This window comes from Malaclemys terrapin, chromosome 7, assembly GCF_027887155.1.
Source record: "Malaclemys terrapin pileata isolate rMalTer1 chromosome 7, rMalTer1.hap1, whole genome shotgun sequence".
Classification (NCBI taxonomy): domain Eukaryota; kingdom Metazoa; phylum Chordata; order Testudines; family Emydidae; genus Malaclemys; species Malaclemys terrapin.
Genome location: NC_071511.1, coordinates 84,575,138 through 84,595,167, shown reverse-complemented (window position 1 = coordinate 84,595,167; position 20,030 = coordinate 84,575,138).

Genomic DNA, 20,030 nt, shown 5'->3' with positions numbered 1-20,030 from the left:
GTCTTCAGGGCACTTCGGCGGCGGGTCCTGGAGTGGAAGGACCCCCCCCGCCTCCGAATTGCCGCCGAAGACCCGGAGCGGAAGAAGCTCCAGGGGCCCCAGAGCAAGTGAAGGACCCCGCTCCAGGAGCCCCGAAAAACTCTCATGGGGGTCCCTGCGGGGCCTGGGGCAAATTGCCCCACTTGCCCCCCCTCCCTCCGGGCGGCCCTGAGGCCCATCAACACCAGACAGATTGAGTAGAACGTTGAAGAGGACAAAAGACTTTGTTGTTTACTCACCTTCCACCCATGAAGAAGAATCTTGCAAGTGAATTCCTCACATCAGCTAAATTTGCAGCTCGAAGCAGAAGGGGGAACAGGAATAAAAACCCCTAACAAGGAGGAACTGTATCTCATTGCTCCTTGGACTCTGGTGGCAAGATTTCTAGACATAAGCAAGGGATCCCCAGCTGCTAAGCCTGAGTTAGCCCTAAAGGACAAATAGAGCTTGCTTATAACAAAAGTGTCTATTATGTTTTGAAATTTAAGATTGGAACTCATTTGTCTGTATATATGTTTACCTGCTTTAACCTTGTAAATAACTCTTTAATTTCCTTTTCCTATATAATAAATCTGTGTATAGTTTATTATTGGATTGGCTACAAGCATTGTCTTTGGTGTGAGATGTCAGGTGCAAATGACCTGGGGTAAGTGACGGGTCCTTTGGGAGTGGAAGTAACCTAAATATTGCTGATTTGTGATATAAGGGACCGTCGATCACAAAGGCAAGCTTGCCTAGGTGACAAGAAAGATTGGAGTACACAAGAGAGTTGTCTGTGACTGTTATACTGCCTGATGAGTTTATACTTAATAACTGGTTGGTGATATCTAAGCATGGAACTCACAGCTAATTTGGGGTTTGTGCACTAGCTCTTAATAGTCTGCCCTGAGGTTGGTACTCACGCTCTTGATTCCCACTGGTCAATCTGACATTGGCTTCCTCTCACTTTCCACAGTAAGTTCAAGATATATATCCTCATGTTCAATACCATGCCCCACCTACATCTCAGCTTTCACTTCCTTCTATTCCTTCATTGTTTTCTGCTTCCTGCTTTTGCTTAAGCCCCTCCAAAATGCCCCTTTTTATCCTTCACCAATACTCATCTCGATTCCTCATTTCAAGATGCCCCCTTCATTTACAATTTCTTCTCTCTCTTTATTCAAATCCTTAATTAAAAAACACCTTTCCCCTTAAAGTTATCAAAGATGATCCATCAGAGAAAGACGTGTGCAATTCAGAATAAATATCAGGAAAACTTTAATGGCACTGAGATCTATAAAACTGTGAAATAATCAGAAATATTTAACACTGGTCTGGTCACAACTCTAGAAAATGTACTGTAGGGATGACCCCACTGACACAGAGTGGATTGGATAATCCAGTAGGAGTTTCCCCCTCTCTAATTCCTATGATAGTAGTTTAAGATCAAGTTGGACATTTCTGGCACCAAGGACCCGTGAAGAAATATGGAGCTTTCTTTGTTAGATACCCCTGGTAAATGAGGAAAGCTAAAAAGAAATGAGTGGGAAAATGTGGGAAGAGGACAAAGAGAACAAGAGAAGTGAATGGAAAGGAAATAAAATAGGAATGGGAGAAGAAATAAGGAGAAAAAGGTGATGCTGGATTTTTGCCATGCCACTTAGAGTATCAAAAAAAAATAAAAAGGTAGAGGGGCGGAGGAGGGTTCATGAAGGCAAAACAAAACACCATAAAAAGATTTCTTGGCATAACACTTGGCTTTTATTTATTTGCAGAACCCAATTATATCTTTACCTTTTGCCTGGGAGTATGACAAGGGTTGGAAATACTACAGAAAAGGTGCTCAGAGAAAAAATGGATAGTTTTCCCCAGTCAAAAAAGGCTGAGATACTATGCAGACTGCTGACATCCAAATCTTCAAAATTCTCAAGAAAAAATGGATTCTGTTGCTGTTTAAATATCTTATTACTGCAGGTAGTTGAATTTAACACCACAATGTAGGCCCTACTCCTACAGCAGCATAAGAGAAGGTTACTCACCTGTGCTGTAACTGATGTTCTTTGAGATGGTTGTCCCTGTGGGTGCTCCACTTTTAGGTGTTTGAGCACCCCTGCACTTCTAGTCAGAGATTTAAGGTAGCAGTGCCCTGGTTGGCCATGCACGCGCTGCAACCAGCTCGTGCTGCTCTGAGTGGGTATCGTGCATGTGCAGCCAACCGTTCCCCAGTTCCTTCTCTGCCGCAGAGGATCAAAGAGATACTTCGAAGCAGACGGGAGGAGGGGGGGATAGTGGAGCACCCACAGGGACAGCCATCTCAAAGAACATCAGTTACTGCACAGGTGAGTAACCGACTCTTCTTCTTTGAGGAATATCCCTGTGGGTGCTCCACTTTTAGGTGACTATGGAGCAGTACCCTTCAGTGGAAGGAGAGTCTTTGGAGATGTTTACTGAGTGATGGATAACTCCAATTCCCCGAAATGAGCGTCAGCAGCTGATTGCTTCTCTAAGGCATAATGTCTGGTGAAGGTGTGGGCTGATGCCCAGGTAGCTGTTTTACATATATCAGTGATGGGTATATCTTTAAGAAAAGCTGTTGATGTGGATATAGCCCTGGTGGAGTGTGTGCGAAGACCAGAGTGGGGATCTAGGTCATGTCTGTGGTAGCATAATCAGATGCACTCCGATATCCATTTTGAAAGTTGTTGTTTGGAAATGGTTAGTCCTTGAAATCATTCCGTTGTGGAAACAAACAGTTTGGTGGATTTTCTGAATGTCTTTGTTCTATCTATACAGAACGAGAGTGCTCTATGAACATCCAATGTGTGAAGAGATGCTTCCCTGCTGTCAGTGTGCGGCTTCGTGAAGAATACAGGTAAGTAGATGGGCTGGTTGAGATGGAAGGATGAAGCCACTTTAGGTATGAATTTTGGATGTGGGTGAAGGATTACCTTGTCCTTGAGGAATATGGTATAAGTGAAGTTACCATCAAGGCACCAAGCTCTCCAACCCATCATGCCAACGTAATTGCAACTAGGAAGGCAACTTTCATGGACAAGTGTAATAGTGAGCAGGTAGCCAGGGGCTCAAAAGGTTTGTCCATGAGGGTACGGAGGACTAAGTTAAGGTCCTACATAGGGGTAGGGTCTCTGACCGTAGGGTAAGTATTCTGTATACCTCTGAGGAAGCATTTAGTGAGAGGATGCGCAAATATAGTGAGGCCATCTACTCTGGAATGGAAAGCTGTGATTGCAGATAAGTGTACCTGGAGTGAACTGATAGAAAGACATGATTTTTTTAGGGTCAGCATATATTCAAGTACTGCGGGTAATGTAATCATTCAAGGGGAGAGTTGTTTGTCTTCGCACCATATGGAGAAACAACGCCACGTTTGAGTATATGTTTTTGTGTGATTAATCGTCTGCTGTCCATCAAAATAACCCAGATCTCTGTGGAAAAGCCTGCCGCCAGAGATGTCAGCCACAGATTAGCCATTCCTTGAGATGGAGGATCGGGATGTTGGGTGACGGAGACGACCTGAGTCCTGTGTGAGTAGGTGAGGTATGAGTGGGAGGGGCCACGGTGGTGCTGTGATCATCTGGTTGAGGTAGGGAAGCCAGGTTTGTCTGGGCCACGTTGGTGCGATCAGGATTATTCGGGATCTGTCCTGTTTTATCTTGTAAAGGATACAAGATATCAGAGGAATCGGGGGAAAACATTAGAGGTGCTTCCCATTTCATGAAGATAACGAGGTCTTTATCATGCTGGGCATGGTCAGTTGCTTATGAATGGAATGTCTGTGAGGAATCTGTACTGTACGGAGCCACGCCTGAAGATACCTCATAGGAAGTTGTGCATGTTTCACGACAAACGTGGTTTCTGACATATGTCCTAGAAGTTGGAGGCATAACCTGGCGGATGTCTCCGGGCTGTTTTATATGGTTGCTATGAGGTTCGTTAATGTCAGGAAGAATTGTTGGGGTAGACTTGCCAATGCCGTGGTTTAGTCCAGGTGGACACCTATGAATTCCAACTGTTGGGTCAGAATTAGGATGGATTTTCGGGCATTGATTTGTAGGCCTAGTCTTCTGAATAGAGTCGCAGTGAGCGACAAAGCATCCACCGCCTGTTGGTACGTAGAAGCTTTCAACAGGCAATCGTCCAGGTAGGGGAATATAAGTACCCCCTGTCCGCGAAGATGGGCTGCGACCACAGTGAGAACTTTGGAGAAAACTCGCGGGGTTGTGGAAAGTCCAAATGGGAGCACTTTGTACTGGAAGTGTGGTTGCTCAGGGTATGTCTACACTACGAAATTAGGTCGAATTTATAGAAGTCGGTTGTTTAGAAATCATTTTTATAAGGTCGATTGTGTGTGTCCCCACACAAAATGCTCTAAGTGCATTAAGTCGGCGGACTGCATCCACAGTACCGAGGCTAGCATCGACTTCCGGAGCATTGCACTGTGGTAGCTATCCCACAGTTCCTGCAGTCTCTGCTGCACATTGGAATTCTGGGTTGAGATCCCAATGCCTGATGGGGCAAAAACAGTGTTGCGGGTGATTCTGGGTACATGTGGTCAGGCCCCACCCTCCCTCGCTCCCTGCCGTGAAAGCAACGTCAGACAATGTTTCGCGCCTTTTTTCAGCCCAGACGCCATAGCACTGGGATCATGGAGCCCGCTCAGATCATCACGGCAATTATGAGCACTTTAAACACCATGCGCATTATCCTGGAGTATATGCAGGACCAGAACCTGCCAAGGCAAAACCAGGCGAGGAGGCGACGGCAGCACAGCAACGAGAGTGATGAGAAAATAGACATGGACATAGACCTTTCACAAGGTACGGGCCCCAGCAATGTGCAAATCATGGTGTTAATGGGGCAGGTTCATGCCATGGAACGCCAATTCTGGGCAGGGAAACAAGCAGACTGGTGGGACCGCATAGTGTCGCAGGTGTGGGATGATTCCCAATGGCTGCGAAACTTTCGCATGCGTAAGGGCACTTTCATGGAACTTTGTGACTTGCTTTCCCCTGCCCTGAAGCACCAGAATACCAAGATGAGAGCAGCCCTCACAGTTGAGACGCGAGTGGCAATAGCCCTGTGGAAGCTTGAAAGGCCAGACAGCTACCGGTCAGTCGGAAATCAATTTGGAGTGGGCAAATCTACTGTGGGGGCTGCTGTGATCCAAGTAGCCAACGCAATCAAAGAGCTGCTGGTATCAAGGGTAGTGACTCTAGGAAACATGCAGGTCATAGTGGATGGCTTTGCTGCAATGGGATTCCCTAACTGTGGTAGGGCGACAGACGGAACCCATATCCCTATCTTGGCACCGGAGAACCAAACCAGCGAGTACATAAACCACAAGGGGTACTTTTCAATGCTGCTGGAAGCCCTGGTGGATCATAAGGGATGTTTCACTAATATCAACGTGGGATGGCCGGGAAAGGTACATGATGCTCGCGTCTTCAGGAACTCTGGTCTGTTTCAAAAGCTGCAGGAAGGGACTTTCTTCCCAGACCAGAAAATAACCGTTGGGGATGTTGAAATGCCTATAGTTATCCTTGGGGACCCAGCCTACCCCTTAATGCCAGGGCTCATGAAGCCATACACAGGCAGCCTGGACAGTAGTCAGGACCTGTTCAACTATAGGCTGAGAAAGTGCATAATGGTGGTAGAATGTGCATTTGGACGTTTAAAAGCATGCTGGCAAAGTTTACTGACTCGGATAGACCTCAGCGAAACCAATATTCCCATTGTTATTACTGCTTGCTGTGCGCTCCACAATATCTGTGAGAGTAAGGGGGAGACATTTATGGTGGGGTGGGAGATTGAGGCAAATCGCCTGGCTGCTGATTATGCGCAGCCAGACACCAGGGCAGTTAGAAGAGCACAGCAGGGTGTAGTGTGCATCAGAGAAGCTTTGAAAACCAGTTTCATGACTGGCCAGGCTATGGTGTGAAAGTTCTGTTTGTTTCTCCTTGATGAACCCTCCCCGCCCCCAGTTCACTCTACTTCCCTTTATGCTAACCACCCTCCCCTCTCCCCTTTGATCACCGCTTGCAGAGGCAATAAAGTCATTGTTCCTTCACATTCATGCATTCTTTATTAATTCATCACACAAATAGGGGGATAACTGCCAACGTAACCTGGGAGGGGTGGAGGAGGAGGGAAGTGCCAGGTGGGGTGGGGGAGGAGATAAGGACAAGGACACACTGCACTTTAAAACTTTAAAACTTATTGAAGGCCAGCCTTCTATTGCTTGGGCAATCCTCTGGGTGGAGTGGCTGGGTGGCCAGAGACCCCCCCGTTGCGTTCTTGGGCGTCTGGGTGAGGAGGCTATGGAACTTGGGGAGAAGGGCTGTTGGTTACACAGGGGCTGTAGCGGCGGTCTGTGCTCCTGCTGCCTTTCCTGCAGCTCAGCCATACGCTGGAGCATATCAGTTTGATGCTCCAGCAGCCAGAGCATTAACTCTTGCCTTCTGTCAGCAAGCTGACGCCACCTATCCTCTTCAGCCCACCACTTGCTTTCTTTAGCCCGCGATTCAGCCAGCCACCTCTCCTTGTACTTTTCTGCACTCTGACATTATCTGCCTCCACACATTCTGCTGTGCTCTGTCAGCGTGGGAGGACATCTGGAGCTCCGAGAACATGTCACCCCGAGTGCACCTTTTTCGCCTTCTAATCTTCACTAGCCTCTGCGAAGGAGAAACATTTGTAGCTGGTGGAGGAGAAGGGAGAGGTGGTAGTTAAAAAGACACATTTTAGAGAACAATGGGTACACTCTTTCATGTTAAATCTTGCTGTTCACATTACACAGTACATGTGCTTTCATTACAAGGTCGCATTTTTACTCTTATATTGAGGGCCTGCCGGTTTGGTGTGTGAGATCACTCACGCAGTGCCAGGCAACAGAATTCAGCTTTCAGGCAGCCATGGTAAGCCACAGTCTTTTGGCTTTTTTAACCTTCATAACATGTGGGAATGGTTTCAAACAGCAGCGCCCTCATTTCCCATACCAAGCGGCCATTGGGTTGGCCATTTAAAATGGGTTTGCAATTTAAAAGGAGGGGCTGCGGTTTCCGGATTAACGTGCAGCACAAACCCAACTAGCCTCCCTCCTCTCCCCCCCACATCCAATTCTCTGGGAAGATCACTAACAGCGGGGAACATTTCTGTTCAGCAGAGCAGGAACGGGCACCTCTGAACGTCCCCTTAATAAAATCACCCTATTTCAAACTGGTGACTGTGAATGATATCACTCTCCTGAGGATAACAAAGAGAGATAAGGAATGGATGTTGTCTGCATGCCAGCAAACACCGGGACCATACACTGCCATGCTTTGTTATGCAATGATTCCAGACTAAGTGTTACTGGCCTGGCGTGGTAAAGTGTCCTACCATGGAGGACGGAATAAGGCAGCCCTCCCTAGAAACCTTTTGCAAAGGCTTTGGGAGTACATCAAGGAGAGCTTTCTGGAGATGTCCCTGGAGGATTTCCGCTCCATCCCCATACATATTAACAGACTTTTCCAGTAGCTGTACTGGCCACAAATGCCAGGGCCAATTAATCATTAAACATGCTTGCTTTTAAACCATGTGTAATATTTACAAAGGTACACTTACCAGAGGTGCCTTGTGAGCCCTCAGGGTCTGGGAGCACACCTTGGGTGGGTTCAGGGGTTACTGGTTCCAGGTCCAGGGTGAAAAACGTATCCTGACTGTTGGGGAAACCGGTTTTCCGCTTCCTTGCTGTGAGCTATCTTCAATGTCTTCATCATCATGTTCCTCGTCCCCAAAACCCGCTTCCGTGTTTCATGATTCTCCATTGACGGAGTCAAAGCACAGGGTTGGGGTAGTGGTGGCTGCACGCCCTAGCATGGCATGCAGCTCAGCGTAGAAGCGGCATGTCTGCGGCTCTGCCCCAGACCTTCCGTTTGCCTCTCTGTTTTGTGGTAGGCTTGCCTTAGCTCCTTAATTTTCACGCGGCACTGCTGTGCGTCCCTGTTATGGCCTCTATCCTTCATGCCCTTTGAGACTTTTTCTAATGTTTTGGCATTTCGTTTACTGCAACGGAGTTCAGCTAGCACTGATTCATCTCTCCATATGGCGAGCAGATCCCATACCTCCCATTCGGTCCATGCTGGAGCTCTTTTGCGATCCTGGGACTCCATCATGGTTACCTGTACTGATGAGCTCTGCGTGTTCACCTGGGCTCTCCACCACGCTGGGCAAACAGGAAATTCAAAATTTCATGGGCCTTTTCCTGTCTACCTGGCCAGTGCATCTGAGTTGAGAGTGCTGTCCAGAGCAGTCACAATGGAGCAATCTGGGATAGCTCCCAGAGGCCAATACCGTTAAATTGCGTCCACACTACCCAAAATCCAACCCGGAAAAGCCGGTTTCAGTGCTAATCCCCTCGTCGGAGGTGGATTAAAGAAATTGATTTAAAGAGCCCTTTAAATTGGAAAAAAAAAGACTTCATTGTGTGGACGGGTCCAGGCTTAAATCGAGGTAACGCTGCTAAATTCGACCTAAAATCATAGTGTAGACCAGGCCTTACTGTGAAACGAAGGAAACTTCTGTGTGCAGGACGTATGGTAACATGGAAATAAGCATCCTGGAGGTCGAGGGCCGAGAGCCAATCTCCCTTCTCCAATGCCGGGATTATGGTTGCAAGGGTAGGGTAACCATCTTGAAACGCTGAGGTCTGATAAACTTATTTAGCTTGCGCAAGTCCAATATGGGCCTCCAGCCACCCTTTTTCTTTTGGGTGAGGAAACAGTGTGAATAAAACCTGGTCCTCCTGTGTTTGGGAAGTACAGGTTCTACGGCACCGAGTTGCAAGAGGTGATTTATTTCCTGCTGTAGTAGGTGCTCATGAGAAGGGTCCCTGAAGAGGGACAAGGAAGGGGGGTGGGTTGGTGGAATAGAGGTGAAAGGGATGGAATAGCCCTTGCATATAATTTCCAGAACCCATTTGTCCGATGTAATGGTTGCCCAGACCGGATAGAAAGGTGTTAGGCGGTCTCCAAATGGACTGGAATCAGGAGATGGTTGCAGCAATGGAATTTGAAGGGCTCTCATGCCCTCGACCAACACTTCAAAATGCTTGTCTAGAAGTAGATGGTTGGGACGTGGTGGCTTGCCCCGGTGTCTGTCATCGTCTTGGCTGACATTGTTTGCAACGTTGGTAGTACTGTCTCTGTGGCTGGGTATACAGAGCAGTACGGAAGTGCTGGGTATAAAATGCGCCCTGTTTCTTTTTGTTATCAGGTACATGAATTCACAAAGTTTTCAGCCTGGCATGGGAGGCCTTGAGTGTATGCAAGTCTGCATCCGTGGTGTCTGCAAAGAGTTTCTGTCCCTCAAAAGGTAAGTCCTTGATCATGGCCTGGATTTCCTTGGGGAAGCTGGACAAGTGGAGCCAAGAGGCCCTCTGCATGACTACTGACATGGGATGGAGCGAGCTGCCGTGTCTGCAGAATCCAGTGATGCCTGCAAGGCCATCCTGGCAATCAGGGAACCTTCTGAGATGCTCACTTTGTATTGTTCTTTTTTGTCTGTTGGGAGATGCTCAATAAACGTAGCCATCTGTGCAAAAATGTTGTGAGTGTATTTGGCTAATAGTGCGGAGTAGTTAGTGATGCATAACTGAAGAGACGCTGAGGAATAGGCCTTCCTACCAAACAGGTCAAGGTGTTTCCAGTCTTTGTCGTAAGGGGTGGTAAGAGCCAGGTGATGTTTTCCCCTTGATTAATGGCTTTGACAACCAATGAGTGTGGGCGAGGGTGAGTGAAGAGGAACTCAGCCCCTTTTGCTGGCACATAATACTTCTTGTCTGAACGTTTACAAGAAGGTGGGGCCATGGCTCGTGTCTGCCAGACCATTTCTGCAGGGTCCATATGGGAGAATTAATAGGTAATGCAATCTTGGCTGTAGGAGATGTAGGAGCTGGATTTTATAATTGTACTATGAGAATTAATGTATGATTTGATTTCATCTTGTCAGCCACCCTTTTTGAATAGCAGAAAGGAATGACAGACCAGAACAATCCTTATGATTAATTATGGTCATCCTTTTGTTTTAGAATAAGTTATAAAACTACTATGGTTTCCTATATGTATTACAATTAGGAAGTAAGAGACAGGATTCTCTATTGTGTCTATGTTAAGTAGATTAGAGGAACATTGCAGGCCTGGGTCTCAATGTAAATTGGCTTGGTTATTGATTGTAAAACTTAGCAAGGTTTAATTTGCAATGCCCTTTTGCTCAATATAAAATACTACTGTTTGTATTCTCAATCTGTTTGTGTGAATGAGGAATGTATGCATCAGGAAAAGATAAGGTGTGAAGGCCATTGTTATAGCCAGAGTCAAGGAAGGAGGAGTGAAGAAACTTAAACATCAAAGAATCATCAACGCGCATCCATAATGAAGGGCAGATTGACGACCCTGAGGTAAAGGCTGGCACCCCTCCGGACAATTGATTAAATCGGAACAAAGAACAGGATGACCCTCTCAGAGGTGTATTGGAATGTTTACACCAATTAAGAAGTAACCAGTCACAAAGTGACACTGCAAAATCCATAGGCTTCAACGGAGAAGAAAACCTATAAGAACAGGGTGCTTTGCCATAGGACTTGCCACACTCCAGGAGCATCGGATCGCGACCAATAGAACCCCACTCCCCTCTGCGACCAATCTGGCTGGCCACTAGATTGATCCAGACTCTGGACTGGTAACTATAAACATCACTACAGGACTCTGTGTGTGTGTGTGTGTGTGTGTGTGTGTGTGTGTGTGTGTGTGTGTGTGTGTGTGTGTGTGTGTGTGTGTGTGTGTGTGTGTGTGTGTGTGTGTGTGTCTATAAAGCATATGCTACTGTGGTATTCTCAATAAACGCTGTGTGTATTTACCTTCCTCTATAAAGATCCCGTGTGCTTTGTATGAGCATAACAGAGAGGCATGGAGAATGTCAGTGAGCTTATGCTGTGTCTCTTTTAAGCAGATGCCTAGGAAATCAGCCTCATGCTTGAATAGATCTTGGAAAGTTTTAAAGTCGTCCCCCGGTATGGGGGGAGGCATGATTGTGTCCTGTGGGGACGATGAAGCAATATGGGTAAGAGGTAGGATGTCACCCTCTATTAAGTCCTCATTGCCCTCATGCTCCTCCCCGGTGACTTCAGGGGAAACTGGGGCAACCAGTGAGGTAGATCTAGCTGATCTTGGTGTTTTGGATCTGGATTGGTTAGAGGGCTGAATATTGTGAGCCCTGTACAGTGCCGATGGAACCCAGTATGGTCAATTTGGTGGGAGGGCCCTTGGGGGGCATCCATTGAGGGGGTTACCACACTGTGGGTTGTAGCCCTGAGGTTCCAGGCTTGGGTGATGAATGGCTTGGGGTGCCCATCCCAACAGTCACTTCATCCTCCTCATAGCTTGAGAGAGGAGGGGCTAAGCCAGCAGGTGTAGCTGTGAGACTCATGGCTGGTCTGGCTGGGGTGCCATCTGTGCCGAAGAGAGGCATGCCCAGGGTGGAGGCAACGACAAGGTCTGCCTGGCTAACGAAATGCTGCGGCACAGGGAAGTGTATGAGGCACACAGAGGTTAGTCAGCGTCTGAGCTGCTGGTGCTGTGGGCTTGCTGTAATATATAGGAACAGCAGGTGGTGCCATAGAACTGCTCAGTGCTGAGGACGTCAGCTCTCTAGGCTGTAAGGGAACAGGCTTTGTTCTTCTTTCAGTGATTGCTCATGTGCATTCCACAATAGGTGTGCGCACTCCCCACGTGCAACGGTGCTGGAAGTTTTTCCCTTAGCAGTACCCATAGGGGAGTGTCCCTAGCGACCCCTGGAGTGGTGCCACTATGGTGTGGTATAAGGGGTGTTGCGCTTTCCCCCCTCCCCTCCAGTTCCTTCTTGCCACCAGTGAAGGTGCTTTGGAACTGCTCTGCTCGAGCTCTGCTGTAGCTTTCCCTCTTTGGACTTCGTTAGTTAGTTAGTATCTGTAGTTACAAAAAAAAAAAAAAAAAAAAAAGAAGTTAGTTAGAATAGTTAAGTTTGCCCAGGTCGAGGCATGCCCTGCACCCCGGGCTTTAAGTCGTGCAACACTTGCAAACAGCCTATGCCTGTGAGTGATCTACACGTGGACTGTTTACACTGTCTGGGGGAAAACCCACCTCAGCGACCGCTGCAAAATTTGCAGATCCTTCAAACCTCGGACCAAGAAGGAGCAGGACATTTGGCTCCAGCCATTTTGATGAAGTCGTCCCTGACCCCAACACGACTGCACAGCTCTGCGTCGGCACCAAACACCGCAGCATCTGTGCGTGGTGACCCAACGGTGCCCTCTGCCAGTCGGCACCGCTCCCCATCCACAGTACACTCTAAAAAGACGAAGAAGAGACCTTCTCTGCCAAGGCACTGGAGCAAGGCTGGGGGAGAGACTAGACCCGTGTTGTGCAGCTCTCGGTCCCCATCGGCCTTGCAGCCTCTGACTCAAGTTGAGCGGAGTAGCCCGGCCCACTCTGAGCCGACCTCGCTGGATGCCAGTGGCCACATACAGGTGCCTTCCACACCGGAGGCCCTGCAGGCAGCCCGAGACGTTATGTCTCTACCGGTACTGTCAACAGCTCCCAGGTCCAGAGGCAAGCTGCCACTCGGACCCCCACAGTCACCACCTGGATGGTACTGGTCACGGTCGAGGGAAGATTCCCGATGCCGTTCTCTGCACAGTGACTGTCCCGCACGCAGCCCACACCGGTCCCCGTCGACCCCCACCAGGTTGTCTGGCTGGGTGCCAAACAGCAGGGGTTCCAGGCACTGCTCCCTCAAGGGAACGCAGACCTTGTGATGAGAGCATGCCCCGCTGAGACCGGGACAGACAGCACCGGAAGTCATTATCTCTGAGAAGCTATCGTAGCCCCTCGTGGTACGGATGTTGATGCCGCTCCCGCTCTTCGTCCCTTTCAAGGTCCCCACCACAGCACCGCTCCCGCAGCCCCAGGCGTCAATTGCTGTCACCCCACCATCGTGGATCCACCCGTCGGAGCTGTTCGCGGAGCAGCCACCTCAGACAGTACTCCCGCTCCTCCATGCCGGGATCACAGTCTCGTGTTCGGACCGCTCCCGACACCGTCACTCGTCCCCGTCCCAGGATAGCGGTAGATCGTATGCCAGCTCGGCCTCCCTTCGAAGTCAACAGTCGGTGGGCCAGGCAAGTCAGGCAGGGCAGTCTGCTCTGATGGTGCCACAGCAGGTGTGATGGCACTGGGCTCCCTGGCCAGTGCCATGGTACCAATGGGCCCCGACACAGCCCCCAGTGGTGGCTCACTCAGTGGCTGGAGCCTCGGAAAGACCGTCAGCCTCCCTCTCTCAGCCTCCCAGAAAAGGGTCAGTGGAGTGCTCATCCCCAGTGCCGCACTTAGAAGGGACTAAGTGGTGGGGCCTGCAGCACCGGTGGGGACGCAGACCATTGCACCCCCTTTCCTCATCCTCCCCTGATGAGGTGATCATGGACCCTCCTCCTCCCATCTCACAGGAGGACATGAAAGCCCACCAGGAATTGTTGAAAAGGGTGGCATCAAGCCTCAACCTGCAAGCTGAGGAGGTGGAGGAACCCTTGGACTCCCTCTTCAATGTCCTCTTGGCTTTAGCACCAGCCGGGTGGCTCTCCCACTCCATGAAGAGGTGGCAAAGATCTCAAATGCCCTGTGGCAAACCCCGGCTTCCTTGTCCCCCATCTCTAAGTGGGCAGAACGCAAGTATTTTGTGCCCGCCAAGGGGCACGAATATCTGTATACCCACCACACCCCCACTCTCTAGTGGTCGAGGCAGTCAACCATAGGGAGCATCAAGGTCAACCCGCTCCTACTCCCCAAGAATCAGGACCCAAGGAGACTAGATTTATTTGGTAGAAAGATTTATTTGTCCTCGAGCTTCCAACTGAGGGTGGCTAACCACCATGCCCTGCTGGGAAGATATGACTTCAATTTGTGGAGTTCAATGCCCAAATTTGCAAACTCCCTCCAGGAGCGTGATAAGCAGGAGTTTAAGGCTCTGGTTGAGGAGGGCATAGCTGCCACTAGGGCGGCCCTTCAGGCAGCGTCGGGTGCCGCGGATACGGTTGCACGGTCTATGGACTCTGTGGTGTCCATGAGGAGAGCGTCGTGGCTCCTGCTGTCTGGGTTGTCCAGTGAGGCACAGAACTCCTCGCAGGACCTTCCGTGCAATGGCAAGACCCTGTTTGCGGAACAAACAGACCTGAAGTTACAAGGTCTTAAGGACTCTCGCACAACATTAAAGACCCTCGGTGTCTATGTCCTGGCCCCAGCCAGGATCAAGTTCAAACCGCAGCAGGCTCCCAGTCAGGCCACCCGCTCCAGATACGAGCCCCCTTATAAAAAATCAAGGGACTATAAAAAGTGCCTACAAAGGCAATCTTGGCCTGCGTCCCAGCCTAGGCCCTCTAAGGGCAAGCAGGCAGGTAAGCGCCAGTTTTGATGGGACGCCCGGGGACGACTTACCAGTTTGTGCCAGGGATCCACCTGACCTTCCCATCTTCAACCGCCTATGTACTTTCCTCCCAGCGTGGTCACAGCTGACCTTGGATGTGGTCCTCAACACCGTCTCCCAGGGCTATACCCTCCAGTTTCTTTCTACACCACTCATACACCCTCCCTCCCCGTCACTCTTCAGGGACCTCTCTCAGAAGAGTTTACTTGAGCTGGAGGTGAGGCAGCTCCTTTGCTTAGGAGCGGTGGAGGTGATGCCAGCGGAGTTCAGACACAAGGGGTACTACTCCCACTATTTTCTTATCCCAAAGGCCAAAGGGCGGCTCAGTGCCATCCTGGACCTGTGAGGCCTGAACCAGTACATGGTAAAGCTCAACTTTTGCATGGTCTCTCTGGCCTCCATCATCCCCTCCCTGGATCCCGGAGACTGCTACATCGCCCTCGATCTATAGGATGCGTACTTCCACATTCATATATTCAAGGGCCACATGCGTTTCTTCCGCTTCACGGTAGGGCAGGAGCACTACCAGTTCACTGTCTTCCCATTTGGCCTATCGACGGTTCCCAGAGTCTTCGCAAAGTGTATGTCTGTGGTAGCGGCCTACCTCAGACATCGGGGGGTCCAGATCTTTCCCTACTTTGATGACTGGCTGGTCAAGGGCAGCTCCAGGTCACAGGTACAGGATCACGTAACACTCCTCCTGTCCACATGCACCACACTGGGAGTGCTGGTAAACAACACCAAGTCCACATTGGTACCGGTGCAATGCATAGAGTTCATTGGGACGATTCTGGACGCGAGATCGGCCAGAGCCTCCCTCCCACCAGACAGATTCAAAACCCTAAGGGAGCTCATTGGCATGGTCACGAGGTTTCCCGTGACGACTGCCAGAGCGTGCCTTCAACTCCTGGGTCATATGTCGGTATGCACATTTGTGGTTCATCACGCCAGACTCAGGATGCAGCCCCTTTGGCTCTGGTTGGCCTCGGTATTCTCCCAGTCCAGAGACAGGATGGACAAAGTCCTCACTGTGCCCAAACCTGTAATAGCCTCCCTATGTTCGTGGCCCTCCCCGGGGAACATGCTCCAAGAGGTCCTGTTCAGTGGCTGGTCCCCAACTGCGGAGTTGGTGTCCAATGCATCGGACTTGGGGTTGGGAGCCCATGTGGAAAACCTCCAGACCCAAGGTCTGTGGTTCACGCAGGACCTAGCCCTGCACATAAATGTCAAGGAACTCAGGGCGGTCCATCTAGCCTGCGTGGCCTTTCGCTCATGCCTAGCGGGCAGAGTAGTCAGGGTTCTCACGGACAACACGACCTCGATGTTCTACATCAACAGGCAAGGTAGGATCCACTCCTCAGCCCTCTGCGGGAAAGCCCTCAGGCTGTGGGACTTCTGCGTAGCCCACGATATCTTCTTGGAAGCCCACCACTTACTGGGTGTCCGAAACTCTTGGGCAGATTGGCTGAGCTGGGACTTTTCCTCTCAGCACAAATGGTCGCTGCACCCGGAGGTGGTGCACAGGATTTTCCAAACGTGGGGCACTCCCCAAGTGGACCTGTTCGCAACCCAGCAGAACCACAGGTGTCCCCGCTTCTGCTCCAGGGGAGGGTTAGGCATGGGCACGATCTCCAATGCCTTCCTTCTGTCCTGGTCGGGTCAGCTTTTCTATGCCTTTCCCCCGATTCCACTGATCAGCAAGATCTCGAAAAAGATAAAGACGGACAGGGCCTGTGTCCTTCTGATCACCCCGGCATGGCCCAGGCAGCATTGGTAAGGGATTCTCACGAGCTTGGCAGTTGCCCCACCATGGCCATTGCCAACCCGCCCTGACCTGCTCTCCTAGGACCAAGATCACCTCCTCCACCCCAACCTAGCAGCCCTCCACCTCACGGCGTGGCTGCTCAGTGGCTAGGCCGGGAGGAGAGGACTTGCTCGGAAGGAGTTCAGCATGTCCTCCTGGAAAGCAGGAGACCCTCCACGCATCAGGCCTACCTGGCGAAATAGTCTCGGTTTTCCCGGTGGGCCGCTGATCAGGGTGTCTCACCAGTGGGTGCTCTGATCCAGTTTATACTAGACTACCTCCTTCATCTCAGAGCCTAGAGCCTAGCGCCCTCGTCTGTCAAGGTGCACCGGACGGCCATATCGGCCTTCCACCCACCAGTGCAGGGCCACATGATACTCTCTCTTGCCATGATGGCTGATTTCTTAAGGGCTTGGATCGCCTCTTGCCATATATTAGACCCCGAGTCCCCCAGTGGGACCTGAACTTGGTGCTGGCCAGGCTAACTGGATCTCCATTTGAGCCGCTTGCTACATGCTCCTGGTCACACGTCTCATGGAAAGTAGCCTTTCTGGTGGTGATCACGTCTGCCAGACAGATCTCAAGCTCCGGGTCCTGACCTCCGAACACCCATACACAGGGTTCCATAAGGTACACCTCTGCCCACACCCTTCGTTCCTCCCCAAGGTGGTCTCCGCCTATCATATGGGTCAGGACATTTTCCTGCCAGTCCCCTGCCCCAAGCCCTATGCATCCAGTGAGAAGGAGCCACCTCCACATGCTGGATGTGAGACGGGCTCTGGCTTTTTACCTGGAACGTACAAAGCCGTTCAGGAAGTCTTCGCAACTGTTCATCGCCACGGCCGAACGCATGAAAGGTCGGCCGATCTCCACTCAGCGGCCCTCCAACTGGATCAGTTAGTGTATCCATACTTGTTACGATCTGGTGGGAGTTCCCCCGCCACCGATTGTGAGAGCGCACTCAACTAGGGTGCAAATCTCATTGGCTGTCTTTCTGGCCCACATCTCTATTCAGGACACCTGTAGGGCTGCTGTATGGTCATCGGTCCACACGTTCACCTCGCACTATGCGATAGTCTCCCAAACCAGGGAGGACGCAAGGTTCGGCAGGGCTGTGCTCCGTCCCGAGTGTCTATGAACTCCTACCCACCTCAACAGATATAGCTTGGACTTTCCTATTGTGGAATGCACATGAGCAATCACTTGAAGAAGAAAAGACAGTTACATTTTCCATAACTGGTGTTCTTCGAGATGTGTTACTCATGTCCATTCCGCATCCCGCCTTCCTTCCCCTCTGTCGAAGTTGTCTGGCAAGAAGGAACAGAAGGTTGGGGGAGCACGCAGCACCCCTAATACCGCACCATAGTGGCACCACTCCAGGGGCCGCAGGGGGCGCTCCCCTACAGGTACTGCTAAGGGAAAAACTTCCGGCACCGGTGGACCTGGCGAGCACGCACACCTATTGTGGAATAGCCATGAGCAACACATCTCGAAGAACACCAGTTATGGAAAGGTAACTGTCTTTTTTGCCACGGCTGCCTGGCTCAGAGCTAGACCACACCGGGTCTTTCACTCCTCAGGTTGCCTCTGTACTGGAGGAACCCGGTGCCACAGGGTCCGAGGATCTGTGTGCCAATGGTACAGGGGCAGATTTAGCGGTCGGCGATCACTTTTTGCATGGCGATTCTCCCTGGAGGGAGGAGTGAGACCACTTCTTTGTTTTCATGGGGGCTGGGTCCTTTGTGCTCATCTTAGAGGAGGATCCCATGTCTGAAATGGCAGTTGGTGAGTGAGTGAGCTGGTGGGGAGGGGTCCCCTGCTCAGGGTCAGAGGCAGGACGCAGGGATTTCTCCAGAAGCATCAGTTTGAGCTGGAGTTCCCTAGCCTTTCTGGTCCTTGCCGTTAACTTTTTGCAGTGCTGGCACTTCTGAGTAACGTGAGTCTCCCCCAGGCAGCGAACACACTGGGAATGACCATCAGAGATTGGTATTGACAGTCTACATGTGAGGCAATGTTTAAAGCAGGGTTGGGCAAACTACAGCCTGGGGGCTGCATCCCAGCCCAAGTGCTGACCCTGCAGCTCCCATTGGCTGGGAACCACAGCCAATGGGAGCTGCAGGGGTGGCGCCTGCAGACAGGGTAGTGCAGAGCTGCCTGGCCGCGCCTCCGCTGCTTGAGGTAAGCACCGCCCAGAGCCTGCAACCCCTGACCCCCTCCCGCGCCCCAACCCACTGCGCCAGCCCTGATCCCCCTCCCGACTTCCGAACCCCTCGGTCCGAGCCCGGAGCACCCTCCCTCACCCTGAACTTCTCATTTCTGGCCCCACCCCAGAGCCCGCACCCCCAGCCGGAGCCCTCACCCCCTCCCGCATTCATGGCCCTCCATACAATTTCCATACCCAGATGTGGCCCTTAGGCCAAAAAGTTTGCCCACCCCTAGTTTAAAGCCTGGGGAGCCAGGCATAGCCATTTGAAGAGAGTCTCTGGGGTTTTTTTTTTAAATGGAAAGGGAAGAGACAGGAACCCTGCAGGGAACAGGAAGGGATAATTTTGGGCAAAAAGAAAAGGAAAAAGTATTCTGAGGAAGAGTATTCTGAGGCGCTGCTGTTGTTCTGACCGAAGCCAACGGCAGCAGAGAAGGAACTGGAGGACGGTTGGCTGCATGTGTGCGATACCCACTCAGAGCAGCACGAGCTGGCTGCAGCACGTGCATGGCCAACCAGGGCTCTGCTACCTTAAATCTCTGACTAGAAACGCTGGGGCGCTCAAACACCTAAAAGTGGAGCACCCACAGGGACATTCCTTGAAGAAGAACAACTGAACTACTCTGTACTTGCCTGAGAGTTCATGAAAAATAGACTAGGGAGAGATTTTTCTTGTCAGTATCTCAAATGTAGTAAAGTTCATGATTGAACAGATCCCCTTTAAAACTATAATCAAAATTAGATTTAAACTATGGCCCGTGGGCCGGATTTGGCCTGCGAGCCATTTTAAGCCAGCCCATGAGCTCCTGCTGGGGAGTGGGGTCTGGGGCTTGCCCCGCTCCAGCACTCCATCTGGGGAGCAGAGTTGAGGGCCACTCCACGCAGCTCCCGGAAGCCGCGGCATAGCCCCGCTCCAGCTCCTACATGCTCCAATGGCCCTGCTCCAGTGGCCTCTCTCCGGCACTCCAACGGGAGCTGCAGCAGTGCCTGCGGACAGAGCCGGAGAAGGGACATGCCGCTGCTTCCGGGAGCCACTTGAGGAAAGCGCTGCTGGGAACCTGCACCCCTTAGCCTCTCCCCAGGCCACAACGCCCACCCTAGCCCTGATCCCCCTCCTGCTCTCCAAACCCCTCGATTCCAGCCCAGAGCACCCTCCTACATCCCAAACTCCTCATCCCAAGCCCCACCCCAGAGCCCTAACCCCCACACTGCACCCCACTCCCCCACCCCAGAACTCCTCATTTCTGGCCCTACCCCAGAGCCCGCACCCGCCAACCACAGCCCTCACCCCCTCCCACACCCCAACCCCAATTTTGTGAGCATTCATGGCCCTCCATACAGTTTCTATTCCCAGATGTGGTCCTCGGGTCAAGAAGTTTGCCCATCCCTGAAATAAGGTGTTTGTTTTTTACAACAAATCATAAAATTTATTGTTTATGAGAACAATCCAATTTGAAAATGAAATATCTGCACATATCAGAACAACTCCAAAAA